The sequence below is a fragment of the Sceloporus undulatus genome, chromosome 1 (assembly GCF_019175285.1).
Source record: "Sceloporus undulatus isolate JIND9_A2432 ecotype Alabama chromosome 1, SceUnd_v1.1, whole genome shotgun sequence".
NCBI classification, from domain to species: domain Eukaryota; kingdom Metazoa; phylum Chordata; class Lepidosauria; order Squamata; family Phrynosomatidae; genus Sceloporus; species Sceloporus undulatus.
This window is the reverse complement of record NC_056522.1, coordinates 150261334-150275024: the sequence shown is the minus strand read 5'-3', so window position 1 is coordinate 150275024 and position 13691 is coordinate 150261334. Positions and strand designations below refer to the sequence as shown.

The 13691-nt window shown below is 40.3% G+C and overlaps 1 long non-coding RNA gene across 1 annotated transcript in view; it reads left to right on the top strand.

Annotated features, from left to right (window-relative positions):
• Nucleotides 1–10615, top strand: part of LOC121918921 — a 119783-nt gene extending 109168 nt beyond the window's left edge. The window contains exon 3 of the long non-coding RNA XR_006101343.1: nucleotides 10494–10615. This is a non-coding gene — a long non-coding RNA (uncharacterized LOC121918921). The remainder of the gene's footprint in view (nucleotides 1–10493) is intronic.
• Nucleotides 10616–13691: the final 3076 nt, after the last annotated feature.

The following is a 13691-nucleotide window of genomic DNA, read 5'->3' as shown; positions in this document are numbered from 1 at the left end:
AGGTGGAAGGTGAGGGTACAAATTCTCCAGTGCAGGAGCTCAGCTTCAAGCAAGCAGAAAGGGTTGTGTGCAGATCTCCAACTCAACTTGTAGAGTAGCAGTTTGTTACAGTTTTCAGGGATCACTTGATTTGATGCTGCAACTTGCAAAGACTCTCCATAAGGTCTATGTATTTACTAAGCTTCCTTCTTCCCTCTCCATTTTTTGTAGCTCCAGGGCTACCTTCCCCTCTGTTCTCATCCACAGTTTGGCTAGAAGCAAGTAGGCTAGTTTAAATATTTCTTATCCCATCTCACTAAGTAGGTGTGAGTTAATAAGCCCCTCATTTCACCTTGATTTGAGAACAGTCTAGACATTAGGTAAGACTGCTGTTTTAATTTCCAAACAGAATGATATGTTCTCTCTATGTGTGGCTGACTGACAAACTATGAGCAACTGTGGTAGGTATTTAATGCATAACACTTCATGACATCACTAGGAGCCATCCTTAGGTCTCAGGGCTTGGTCCATAAATCTCAGGTGCTGGTATGAACCTGAACAGGCAATCCTTGGTTGCAATATTAAAATGAAGAAAGAGATATGTGAGATGTCCTAATAGTCCTAGAAGAAAGGGTGGATGAAAATATCCTTTTCTGAATGCAGGCTGATTTGAGTTTATTAATTCTGCCTGGGTTTCTGCTGCTAGGCTCAGCTGATGGTGTGTAGGCCTCAATCCATTCTATTATACACACGTCCCCCACATTTGCAGCTTTGATCTTTGCAGACTGAATTATTCATGGATTTTATTAATATGTTATCTCTAGGAATATGTAGGTCCTCCAGTGCAACTCTATGGTCAACGTTAACCAAAAGTCACAATGAATGACCTAAAGATTCCTAGAGAGAACACTCCACTAGACATTTGTAGCTCATCTAGCATAGTTTTATGGTCAGTGTCTGGAGGACCTAGTGATTCCTAGAGAGGTAAAAACGTAGTGTTTTTGTTATTTGCAATTTTTCCACATTCATGGGGTTCTATGCCCCAAACCCCAACAAATGTGGAGGGATGAGTGTATTCAATTATTATAGGGAATGTGAAGTTCCCAAATTTTTTTTACTACAGAACTTCATATATATTTTAAAGTTTTAATTTTTTTATTAATTAAATAGACAATGTACAAACATATAAACTAAACATTCCAAAATTCATATTACACAATAATGCTTTATCACTACAGAACTTCATAGACAGGCTAGCATGAGTAGAATGCCCTTATAGCCCTTAGGAGAAAACTAAATGGGTGGATAACAGTATGAGAGACATAGACAAATCGATGAAAAGGGAACCATATTCATATTCATTGGGCTACCTTTCCATGTACATATAGTGTTATCTTCATATCCTTTTGGAGTGCAGTCTCTACCATCTCCAAGTAGCATTGCCATGGTGGATTGGGATGATGACAAATTCTAATCCAGCCCACCTGGAGGGACCAAGCTGGAAAAGACTGATGCAGAATAACAAATGGAAGGAAACAGAAGCAGCTCATGAATTTGGAAAATTAAGGGTCTCAGAACCATGTTTACTTTATCTATTGGAGAGATAATTCATCAGTCTATTCCATTTTTTAAAAACACCTAATTTTAACAGGTATCATGACTCATAGCTGCATATATTTTCCAACATCTTTTTAAAAACTGGGTGTTTTCTTTAAGAATTGGGTGTTCTCTTTTTCAGAATTGCATGCTATGTGACCTTGTAAACAGAGAGGAACTGAAACTTTTTGGTCCTTTGAAATGTGGCATGTGGTTTGAATTTTAAAGCTTATTTCCTCTTGGCCTAATGAGTCTCTGAAAGTGATTATACAGAAGAAAGGCAGGTTAAGCCAATGACATCTTATCAGAGGGAACACTATCAGATCACTTTGCCTTAAAAAAAATTCAAATGTTTGTAGGTTCCCAAGATTTCTGCAAACGAAATATGGATCTGCTACTGTTGCAATAACCAGCACTCTTGTTGATAAGTATGTGGTAGCTAGGGTGTGTGTGGAATCACAGGTCAAAAGGTAGCAAACATTTACATTCTTGATGGTGCTCCATTTTGGTTTCGTTTCACCCTCTTTTCTATTAGACCTTATACAAATTACACTAAGCTTCCTGTTCTCCTTTCAGCCGCAGACACTGAATACATACATTGAGTGTTCTTTCTTTCTTTAAGAAGTGGATTAAATTAATTTCAAGTGCTGTATCATTCAATCCCAAATCTTAAAACCAGGCTGAAAAAAAAAACAAACTTCAGTGCCACTGTCTATCCATGTTTCAAGAGGATGAGCAAGAACAGTTATGGATGGCATTTGAGCCAATCCAATTTCTGTAAGTGTCAAGGAAGCTGTGAGGACATTTGTAATATGAGCAACAAATGACATGTCACGCTGCATCTGTGAACATGATTAGTTTGTCTTCTCCTAAAAAACAACAACCACACACCAAAAAACAAAAACACAACTTTCCATAGCAGAAGTTTGGTTAATCCTTCCCTTGATAGTTATTTTTCCCTGGAGCTCCCCTTCAGCTTCTTTTTTTCTAATGTGATAATAATTGATGATATTACCAATGATATTAAAGTCATATTAATTATATCCTTGTCAATGTTTTCACATCATATGCACCAAGATGGGACAGTTCAGTCCCATAGAAGTATGGTTTGTTGTAGAATCCACACAGAACTAGACTCAAAGTACTCTGTAGCATTGGCATGTGAACAAACAATAATAAATAATGAGCCGTGTTTCATATTAGCTACTCAGTTATGTATCCATAACTAGGTAGCAGTTGTGACTATGGAACAATTATGATCTATCAAACAATTACAGTCATCAGCAGCATGGGAAGAAGTGGATCCATTCTATAGGGAAACAGGAGTAAGGGTGAATGATGTTTCCATCAGGTTTGGAGAGACAGGCCAGAAGAAGTTACTTAGGCCTTGTCTGCACTGGCTAAAAGCTCTTTTACACCAAGATCAATGGCCAGTATTCTGTTGAGAATTTACAACTTTCTAAGTGGACTTGTGCACATGGGAATTAGAACTGCACAACTTCATAACACATGGTGTAGTGGTTTGAGTGTTGGACTAAGATTCTGGAGATCACTGTTCAGTTCCTCGCTTGGCCATGGGAACTCAGTGGGTGACCCTGGACAAGTCACACTTTTTCAGCTTCAGAGGATGGAAATGTCAACACCCCCTCTTAAGAAATGTACCAACAAAGCCCCACCTTAGGGTTGCTATAAGAAAAAATACTTGGAGGCACACAACAACAACAAAGCTTCATAACATTCATATCCCTACATAGCAGAGCCAGCAAAGTGCCTGATGGCATTGGTGCCTAATGCATAATGGGACCAATCTGCATTGGTTCATTGTGCATTGCATTTGTCCCAATGCACATCACAACAGTCCTGATGTGCATTGGGCATCAACATGCACTGAGCACTCTTGCTAGTGTCCTGTTACACATCTTTGCAATTCAGTAAAGGTATTTCTTAGTGCCACTGTTATGTAGCTAGTTATACGTAAAGGTATTCATAACATAATAGGTTATATAAGATTCCAGCAGGTTATCCTTGTTCATCTACAATTTTTAATTGTGTCATCATTTAGGAGAGTCAGCATGGTGTAGTGGTTTGAGTGTTGAGGAGTTTCTATGATACTGGAGACCAGGGTTCTATTCCCTGTGTGGACATGAAACCTATTGAGTGACCTTGGGCAAGTCATACTCTCTCAGCTTCAGGAGAAGGCAATGGTAAACCTTTTCTGAACAAATCTTGCCAAGAAAACCCCATGATATTAGAGTCACTATAAGATGAGAATGACTTGAAGGCACACAGCAACAACCACAACAACAACAAGAAACACAATCTCTGACTCTAGCAGAGTTAATATTGAAGGAACAGGATTTTCCCACCTTCCACTTCTGCAGTCCCTTGCATGACCCCAAAATCTGCTCCTAGGAGTTCTATGGAAATGGTATGGAAGATAGTGGAAATGACTGCTTATAGAAGGGATTGGATGTAAATGCCTCCTGCTTAGGTGAATGAAAATAAATACCAATGTTTTTTAAATCACAGCTGAGACTAAAGGTGATGGTCTTAGTGTCTAGTGATCTCATGTGTGTGTTTCACATAATCTAGTCTCTTGACTTGTTGATACAGTACAGACCAAAAGAGAATAAGAAGGAAGAGAAGATAGGGAGGCAAAGGAAAAATAATTACAGTATGAATGTATGGCCAGTGAAGATCAATGTTTCTCATTTATTAAGGGTTCAGGACTAGAATTTTTGTAAGTGCATCTCTTAAAAAAGGTGCAACACACTTGGGAGTACACTGTAGGAAATAATTCATCATTCTACCTATTGTATACAATCAATAACACTAAAACACTTCCTTGTCATCTTATCAGGCTACATGGGTTTTAGCAGTTTCTTTGTTAAGCCTGCCAAATGAAGCCAAAGAGAGAAGGAATCTTTGAACATCCAAACACAGTGTCATGCTGAGTGTGATCCTGACATTGCCCAGGGAACCTGACTATTCCTTTGTTTACAGATGGGATGGTGATAACCTGACAGCTCAAATAGAAGGTCACCCTGGAGGACAACCTGGGATTCTTTCCCAGCAACTCAGGGTGGTGGGCAGTAGCCCTTTTGACTGTCTTCGCACTTAGACTTTGAGGATTGCTATTATGTGTTCTTGTGGTGTTTCATGACAGTCTTCTGGGGAAGTATCTTTGCACTTGGGAGTGGGAGGAAATAACTCTCCCTATTGAACTTGAGATATACTATTAAAAAGTAATATTCCCTACCATTTTATTGAGAGGACACTTTCACTGTCTTCTGGGGTATAAGCTACCCCTCCTAATTTGGTATCATCTGCAAATTTTATAAGCATGACCTCTATTCCTTCATCCAAATCATTGATAAAGATGTTGAATAGCACTGGGCCCAGGACAGAACTGTGTGGCACCCCACTAGTCACTTCTCTCCAGGATGAAGAGGATCCATTGGTCAGTGCCCTTTGGGTTTAGTCAGTCAACCAAGTACAAATCCACCTAACAGTATCATTGTCCAGCCCATATTTTACTAGCTTTTTTGCAAGAACATAACCAGCTCCAAAAATACCAGCTGCATGTCCTTTGCAACATATTTTGCCTTTCCAGTAGTGGGTAGGTGAAGAGGGTATAAAGCGAAGCTCACTTAGGCCCTCTCCAGACAGGCCGTTGCGGCACCCCCGTCACATGCTAGGGGTTGGCTGAGGGTACACCGCCCATACTGGCCTCACCCCTAGCACGTGACGGAGGCGTCAAAATGGCAGCACCCTATACACACGGGCGCCGCCATTTTGACATGACGGACGCTTAGTGTCCGCACGTCCCGGCATCATTGTGATGCCGCAAGTGCGCCATTGCTGCACTGTGGTGTCACAATTGTGCCGCAGAAAGAACCCACTTTTTGTGGGTTATTTTTGCTGCGCGAGGGAGCTGCGCAGTTTGTCCGCTACGGCTCCCTCACACAGCAAAACAAGGCATGGATAGACCACCCTTTTTGGGCAGTCTGTATCCCACCTTAGTCATTCTTAAAGAGGCAATAGTGACCTCAGTTCATGCTCATTTAGTTTCCCAGCATTGCAAGAGAGATATGAATCCATGCTCACTCATCTAGTGCTTTGAGAGGAGTGTGCTCTCTCCACTTTTTCCATGTTTGGAGAGCAAATGAAGATGGTTCCTGGCAGCTTAAGTCCCACTGCTTCACTGTGTGACCTTCCTGCCCAGTTTTCCCCCAAAAGGGGACCTGGGAAGGCATTGGCATATCTGAAGAATTGTCACAAGCTGGATTGGGTATTCAAGTCGGTACAGTTAGGTCAGAGGGCCAGGGGACCTGTCCTTAGTCAGTCTCTTCACTCCTTGCTGAATTGTATGTGAGTGAAGGACTCCAACACTGAGTGGTTGCTGACAAATCCCACATACATAATGTGGCTAATCTGTTCTGGAGTTTAATCAAAATTTACCGGACCTGCCAAGGTGCTGTATCTGTTGAGGGGCAGGTTCAGCACCTCGGACAGGTCAGGTAAAGTTCTGACAAAACACAGGAACAGATTCGCCATCCTCACTGGCATGAGAGCTACCAAGTACCAGTTGTCTGCTCCTAGTGTCTTGCTTTTTTTCTTTTTTGGGAGGGATGTAATAGAGCCAGTATGAATATATGAATGAACAATACTTCAGGTGATAGAATTACCAAAAAGTTGCATTTTGGCTGAAGATGGAAAACTAGGCACATCATAACTCAGCAGGTGCAGAAATGCTACAGGAGAGGGAGCCAATCTGAACAATGTTGACATTATTACATCTGGTTTTGCTGGTTTTCACTTTGAGATCCTGTGATATAACCATTTATACAAAACTAGTGCACCATTATTAAGGAAATATACAATGATTAATAACCTCAGCAAGTAAGACCTCCTCACAATTGAAGCAGTATTGATTTCCAGGGAATGAAATCCACAGCTTCCAGCATTTTTGCCAGCCCTCAAGGTAAATACATTAACACACTATTGTGAGTAACCAATAAGGGAGCTGCCTATATTGTGATACTTCAGCACTTGGCAAGGTATTTCATACAAATGCTAACTTTTAAGGAAATCCAAATGATAGTCTCTGATTACCGGAATTTCTTCCATAGTAGGAACAAACTGTCATGAATTACAGACCTCTGTAAAGCTTTTGGACATTTTGCCAAATATTTGATTTAAAAAAATTCCATGTGATATTTTAACAAGATCTCATCTTTTTTTTCACTTTTACTTTTTTTATTTTATGATTTTATGATATACATAGTTATTCTTTACTAATTAATTTACAATGGCAAAGATTCTACATGGTGCATAAAGAATGTTATCACTCTGTGCATATGATTCCCTCCCTCCCTCCCTCCTAGGCAGCTGCCAGGTACTCTCTCTTTCTCTCTCTCTGTTGTGTGCCTTCAAGTAGCTTCCAACTTATGGTGACCCTAAGGTGAAGCTATCATGAGGTTTTCTTGGCAAGATTTTTTCAGAGGAGGTTTACCATTGCCTTCTCCTGAGGCTATGTAGGCCAGTGCTATAGTTGTTAAATGGCCATGGAGGATGGGAAGGAAACAGGCAACTGGGTGATGAGGACTACCTCTGGTCCTACTGCAGTTTGCTAAAGAGGAGAAAATGAATTATGACCTTGTTCCTCTGCAAACTGCAGGGCAATCAGAGGCAGTCTCCACTGTACAGCTATCTCAGTCCCTTTCTCTCTCCTGTAGCAGCAGAGCCTGAAAACCTCACATTGATGGTTTTAGACAAGGCCCAACTGGTTAAAGAATAGCTTCTAGTGCCCAATTCAGAACCGAACATAACAGATGCAAATATAAAGTACATTTATTTCACTAACAGAATTCTGGATGGTATGCAAAGAGATCTTATAGCATCTTTCAGACTAACTGAAAGAAAGAAGCTGGTAGCATGAGATTTTGTAGACTTGAGTCTACTTCCTCAGATGCATGGGCAGTCAACTAGACTCAGTTCAACAAGAACCCTTTGCATACTGATTTTCCAGACCAACTTGGCTAGGTCTTAAAATTCTGGACAATAATAGAGTCCAAGCAACAATTTCAAGTATACAAAATTGGTGGTTCACAAAGTGATTTGACATATTCATACAGTCTTTAATCCAGGAACATGATGTGATAATACAAACCTATATAGTAATACGGTCTTTCTTAATTCTTACATCCTAATAAATCACTCCATGTTTTTCAGTGGGACTGTGTGAATGAAATCACTCCTTGTTTTGGTTTGTATGCATTATAAACCTGTGCCATATTTTACAAAAGGCATTTTTATATTGTTTACAATATATTTTGTGATAATCCAACTTGCTTTTGTCAGTTTTACCATAAGAGCAACCATCCAAATTCTGTTTCTCCATTGTTCAATTGAGTTTTTATGTTTTCTACTGGCTTTCCAGTTAACAGAATTCTTTAAACGACTCACTTTAATTTGTTGTTTCCTCATCATCCCATCCAGTTGAGTAACAGAAGTTGCTGAAGAATAACTTCCATCAGACCTAAACAGTATTGACAGTAGTGATGTTGGAAGTTGCAGTTGAATTGCAACAAAATCTGGAGGTCCAAACGTTGGCTAACTCTGGTTTATGCAATGGCAAGACAGCAAATTTAAACTTATTCATCTGGATATGTATCTGGACTAGAAAGGAATACTAAATCTCTCAATCACACAGTGGATCTACATAGGCTTAATAGCAACCACATTGCAGAAATGATCCAGTCTGACACCACTGGATGTGCCATTAACTGGCATGGTGCAATGCTATGGCATTCTGAGAATGGTAGTTTGTTATGACACCAGAAATCTCTGACAGAAAAGTTAAATATCTCACAGAATTACAAATCCCATTGTTGTTGTTGTTGTTGTTGTTGTTGTTTACTTTATTTATATCCCATATTTCTCTCAAGCCGGGACCCAAAGCAACTTGCATAACAACAAATTAAAAATGTTTTCAAAATTTTTTAAAATCAATTTAAAAACATATTCCATAGCATTGAGCCATGGCAGTTAAAGTGGCATCAAAGTGGATTATTTCTGCAGTGTAGATGCAGCCTTAGTCACAGGTTACTTTTGAGGACTCCAGCAATAATGGAAGCAGTATTTTGAGAGTTGTGTCCACTCATGAGTAGCTTTTCCAAGTTCTGCTATAGCCCAGTGCTGACAGCTTTATGAAAGCTAAGTAGGTATGTTAATGTCTTTTATTGGATGAACTTCTGATGGGCAGACTGCACATCTGCAAGCTTCATGGAGGTATTTTTGGAGGTAGGAATCATTTTATGTTCTTACTATCTCCTTTCCTTGGCTCAACAAAGCCACAATGCTTCAGACGCATCATATTTATAGTCTCTCTTGGCAAAAAAAAGAATATCTCTGCATGCTATATGTAGAACTATTACCTTTTATCTCTTTGGTTCCCAGAAACAATAAATGAAGTAACTGTTTTATAGCTTTGGAAAAGGAAATGTCTGTCCCAAAGCTCACATAAGATGACAGTTAACACAGCTAAAAGTCAAGCATAACAGCTGTTCTAAGATGCACTCAGGTTAAAAAGCATTAGGCTATTTGCATCCTTTATTCAGGAAAGGTGCATACCTTCCAACTGTCCCAATTTGGCAGGGACAGGCCCAATTAATCCTAAAAGTACAGTACTTTTTCAGCTGCTTTTAATATGTTCCAGTTTTGCTCGCCTTCTTTCACTTTCCCTGCTGTCTAAATTGTTTGCAATCAAAAGTAGTTTACACTCAGTTAACTAAGGTGGGGGGGGGAGAGGAGAGGAGGGGCATAATACTACCTTTCCCAGTAGACTTCAGCAAAAGCAAACTGCTGCAACCTCTCATAGCTTATGTGTCCTTCCTCATTAATAACTTTTGCCACCTTGACCACACTATAGCCACACATCTCAAGAACACAGTATCAGTATTTCTTTCCTCTGAAAATAAAATTTCTTACCCTACTCTGGACCGGTGTGCCCCCCTTCTCCTCCTTCTCCTGTAGCTAGAGCTAAGAGATGTCATACACTCTGGATTTCACTGTGTGCAATTGACTTTAGAACCATCCCTGCAAGGAAATATACAGACTATGTATATGGGACATTTCCAAATTGCAAGGACACTTTTTATGAGAATGTCCCCTTTCCCAGTCTGCATCCCCTCCCCTTTGATTTGAGCTGGTAGAAACACAAAGCAAACTCTGCCCTTTCGGAGACTGTTAAGTATGGGACTTACAGTGTATAGGGTCAGCTCCCCTTTTAGGCAGGTTGAGGCACCCTTTCCCAACAATAAATTCTCTAACATGAGAATGCAGGAGAAGTCCATTCTGCTGGTTCAAAGACATGAGTGAGGGTTTTCTGCTGGGTCATCACATGTAGCTGAAATAAAGCATTCCAGGAAACTGGCACTGCTTTGGACTCCTACAGCAATGGGACATAGCAGATGCAGGAAAAAGCAGTCTTTAAAAGACAGAGCGACCATCCATCATATGTTTCTCACCTTTTCTGTATTGTAAGGTTCTCCAATATGCTATCATCACCTCACTCTTGTCTGGAGTGGATTTACTGTGCACTCTTTTATCTCATCCACTTGACCACCACTTCTAGGAACTGGATCAGGGCAATAATACTGGCTCCTGGGCTTATAGAAATAGAAAAGCAGAGCTGGTGCTAGCATTATATGGATGAAACCCCACTTCACATTTTCATCTCACCCTCTGGCTTTCTATTAATGTCAAAGAGGAGGGGGGAGGGGGGAAGAAAAGAAAGAAAAAGAAAGAATGATGTGAAACGGAAGCTATTTTCAAATGTTCCAAGGAAACGCCTTTTACTGTAGTATACTCAAAATGGTACAGCTTTTGAATACTGACCCTTCTTCCCTTACTAGAGATTGTGTCATACAAAATCCATCAAAATTTGATGATCCTTCATATTCCAACCTCCTGAGAGACCGAGTAGGATGAATCAGGGACTATTACACAGGGAATCCACAGGCTGGAGAACCTACAGCCCTCTGAATATTTTTGGATGCCAGAACGCATCAGACCTCATAAGGTACTGCAGTCAGGAATGATGGGTTTTATGTTCCAACAATACATTTCCCTCCCCTGCATTATCCAAAGCATTCATTGACTAATACCATCAGCTAATGCAATTCACAACTGAACTATACCATTATACTAATAATGTGGCTATTTAAACTTTCCTGGTTGATTCTCAAAGCATCTTGTTGATTCCTGGCTGATTCTCAAAACAAAGATGATCTGAAGATGACAAGTGATGGTGGTCATGGTTTGGTGTGTTTAATCCTTTCCATACCCACTACTTTCCCACTATAATTTCCTTTCAGATTCTACATCACCCCCTCACTTCAAATCCCAAGGGTACATTTGTAACTGTAAATACAGTGGGCCCTTGTTATCTGCTGGGGTTTGGTTCCAAGATCCCCCATGTATAACAAAATCCGTGTATACTCAAGTCCAATTAAATATAATGACATAGCAAAATGGTGTCCCTTATAAAAAATGGAAAATCAAGGTTTGATATTTGAAATTTATACTTTTTTTGAACATTTTCAAACCATGTATGCTTGAGAATCCATGTATAAGAAATCTGTGTATAAGAAGGGCCGACTGTACCTGCATATGGATCATGGCAAAGTTGCATGCATGCAGGATTGACATCAGAAAAGCAGGATGGGTAAGTACACCTCCCCTAGTTGTTTCTCTTCTGCAAACTCACATCTTCTCAGAGTTGCTCTTCAATAAATGAAATAGCCCATAGAGATTAAATACACTAGGGACTTGTCTACATGGGTGATTTATGGGCTTGCTGCATCCTGTTTACATGATATGGGGCCAAAGGGGTCCGGACTGTCTTCACAACATCCACATCCAATTTGGGTTTTCCTCCCCTTAACCTGCTTTTTAAAATAACTTTTGCTGTGGGTTTTTGGCTCTCTTTGCAGCAATGGTGGTGGCTGCCTGCAAGCTGCCCAGTACACCTGCTATGGGGTATGGAGCAGAAGGAGATCAGTGGACTGAAGTCAGAAGGAGGCATCCAGCATGGATATTATGGCTTGGCACTTCATTCTGACCTCAGCAGTGGGAAGTGTGCTGTGGATGGAGACCCCATGATAAGACAGCCACCCATACTTCACTATGAGAGCCAAAAACCTGCAGCAAAATAAAGCATGGTGAAGGGGTGGAATTCCAGGCCAGAATACTCTGGCAAGTGGAGACCTGGCCTTGGTGGCAGGATGATATGTGTTGCTTCAACTGAAAGAGTTTGTCCAAAGCCAGTTCTGGAGCCAAAAGGAAATGGGTCAGAGAAAGTCTCTGAAAGCTAGTGTGATGGATTTTGTACCTTTTTGTTGGCCTAAAAAGGGTATCACCACAGGGGTATTGTTTTTTAAATTGTTATTTGTTTGTTTGTTTTTGTTTTTATGACTACAACACTTGCTACAAGGAAATATATATCACTGATGAATGTCTGGAACTGTACACTGGAAATGGTTGGATGTGGCAGGATCATCACTAGGTTCTGGTGGGAAACCAAACAACCCATAAGCCACGCTGGCATTGTAGCCTTGTACATGGGTCTGTCAGTTATAATTTTCAATTATGTGATATAATTTACTGGCCTTCAGATGAATAGACAAGAAGATAGAAGTTAATCCGGCAATATAAACTGCAAAAGGAATGCTATTTCTTTAATTAATCTTAAATTACGGGGAGAGGGCCCACAAGGTATTACCAATTAGAATCATAGGAGATTATCAGACAGGTGATAATGACAGGAGAAGCATGGGAGTGAAATGTAATGCTCCCATCCTTATTGTGTGATTGCATGAAGATTATCAGACAACATTGTGAATATCCTGTGATTATACCATGAATGAAGAGGAATTGTCCCATCATTTACCTTCATTTCTTAATAATGGGATAACTCATTAATGCTGAAGTGATGGGACAATTCCTCTGCACTGATGGGATAAGTGCCATGTCTGATAATCTTTGCGCGATCATGCAATAAGGATGGAAGCATGACGCTTCACTCCTGTACTTCTCCTGTAATTTCCCTCCACCCTGGTCTGATAATCTCCATAGACTCAAAGAATTTGAAGATCACAAGGGCTATCCAGTCCTGCTGTGCAGGAATACACAATCAAAGCAAATTCTTTGAGACGGGAGAAAATGTTAGCAAGGCTAAAAATTGTTTTCCCTTGGACAAAAGGAAAAAGCAGTGGAAAATCTGCTATAAAATTTAAAATGTCATGTTTTCTTTGAGATGGAGTTTTCCATCTCAACGAACATTTTAGAACATGTTTATGCTAGGATACATTTAGTTGAATGGTGTTTATTGATAGTAAAGTGGAATCCCAGGTCATTCTCATCCCTTCTCTTTCCTCCCCATCCATTCCACAATAATGTTTACTTGTTTAAACTGATGCTCCAATCATGTTCTGCTTTGGTCTGTGTCTGTTTGCACCTTGTCTGTAACAGAACAGGCTGCTATCATTTCCCAGGTTCAAAAGACCATGTCAGCACTTTTCAGGCAAAGGTCAGCCAAGCTAGCAGGGAAAGATTAAAGAGGACAATAGCATTCCCCCATACAAAGTCAAATCTGAGCAGCAGAGCTAATATTTTTAAAGCACTAGCCTATGCAATGTTCAGCAAGCTGCTCGCTGTAACATTATTGAAGTCATACGGATGAGTAGCCTTGAGTTTGATGAGTGCCTCCATCCCTACCTATTTTTTCCCCTTGGCTTTTTTTTTAACCTTCTGAGTAGGGCTGATTTATTTGACACTTTTGTTCTTTATCTGCTTCTGTGTATCTAGCAGTGCCACCCCCAACCCACCTATTCTGTTATCTTCCTTTCATCTTTCCAAAACTCTGTGATCAGTTCATCTTTCCTTGGTGAGCAGAAGTATATCTTTTCAAATGTACCCTGTAGGGCAGAGGTATATCTCAACACTTTTCAAAGTTGCACATTTCTCGGTGGCCCAGTGGTAAGGAATCTTTGGCCCTCTGGATATTTTATGCTTTAGTGCCCATCTCCCACAAGCCTTAGCATGGGCAAGGG